This window comes from Mus pahari, chromosome 14 (genome assembly GCF_900095145.1).
Source record: "Mus pahari chromosome 14, PAHARI_EIJ_v1.1, whole genome shotgun sequence".
In the NCBI taxonomy this organism is placed as follows: Eukaryota; Metazoa; Chordata; class Mammalia; order Rodentia; family Muridae; genus Mus; species Mus pahari.
Window position 1 is genome coordinate 68,981,106 of NC_034603.1, and position 1,515 is coordinate 68,982,620.

Here is a 1,515-nt window from a genome sequence, read left to right on the forward strand (position 1 = left end):
GTTGTAATCAGCAGAGGACAATTTATAGAGGTTGGCTCTCTCCTTCTACCCTATGAGTACCAGAGATTAAAATCACAAGCCATCGGATTTGGTGACAAGTGCTCTTATCTGATAAGCCATCTTGCCAGTCCAGAAATAATTACTGTAGTCAGGCCTGGTGGCATAGGCTTATAACCCCAGCTACACAAGGCTGAAGCAGGAGAATCACAAGTTCAAGGCTTACCTAGGCTACATAGCAAGTTTAAAACCATTTTTAAATTTTAATTGATTAGTTGAAATAGGGTCCGTACAGTGTCACTGATGACACTGGCCTTGAACTGTAGGTGAAGCAACCCTTCTGCATCAGCTACTCAAGTAACTGAGACCACAGATGTGTCTCTACTATATTATATTTAGAACTATATTTAAAAAATAAAACTCTGAGTAAAATATCTAAAGAAACAGCAGTTATTATTGTTATTAATATTATTTTGGTAGAGGGTCTCATTATGTGCTCTGGAGCTCACTATGTAGACCAGGCTGGCCTCAAACTCACAGAGATCCACCTGCCTCTGCCAATCAGGTACTGGGACTAACAGGCATGTGCCACCATGACCAGCCAAAATAGCTGGACAGGAGAAGAGGTGATTTTAAAAACTCTTATTTACTGTATTGTCCAATTTGGGGGCAGTCAATATACAAGATTTTCATGAGGAAGGAAAAGAAGGTTAAAATCATAAGTAAACCATTACATTTTTCACTTAACAGGTGCTAAGCATGTTAAGAACAGTAGATTTCAGAAAATGTCACTGATCAAAAAACCCTCTTCTGGGGGCTGGTGAGATGGCTCAGTAGGTAAGAGCACCCGACTGTTCTTCCAAAGGTCCGGAGTTCAAATCCCAGCAACCACATGGTGGCTCACAACCATCTGTAATGGGGATCCGATGCCCCCTTCTGGTGTGTCTGAAGACAGAAACAGTCCAACCACATACATAAAATAAATAAATCTAAAAGGAATAATATGGCATTATATGCAAAAAAACCTTAACATATGAGGCTGGAGAAGTGGCTGCTCTTCCAGAAGATCCAGGTTTGGTTCCCAATACCCCCATAATAGCTCATAACCACCTCTAACTCTAGTTCCAGGGCATCCAACACAGTCTTCTAACCTCTATAAGTACCATGCGTGTATGTGGTACATAAACATACAAGTAAAATATCCATACACATGAAATAAAAACAAATAAATAAATCTTAAAAAAAGAAGGGTTAGTGATAGAATGTGTGCTGCAACTGTTTACAATAGCATACTTTTAGAAATGACTTTAATGTCCAATGGATTGAGTAAATTACAGTACATCTATTCTAACAAAGTAGTCTTCATCCGTTATAATTTTCTTCTAACATTTACTTATTTTGCACATAGAGTTCAGAAGGCAACTTGCTCAGACATCTCTCTGGCCCATTCATTAGATCTTACACTTTCAAAATAAGTGGTGAAACGTAAAAATGCTCCTAACACGTTAAAGATAACAG

The 1,515-nt window shown here is 38.6% G+C and overlaps 1 protein-coding gene across 2 annotated transcripts in view; it reads right to left on the bottom strand.

The window, feature by feature from the left end:
• Nucleotides 1–1,515, bottom strand: part of Brca1 (BRCA1 DNA repair associated) — a 64,584-nt gene that overhangs the window by 19,267 nt on the left and 43,802 nt on the right. The gene's annotated exons all lie outside the window — the stretch shown is intronic.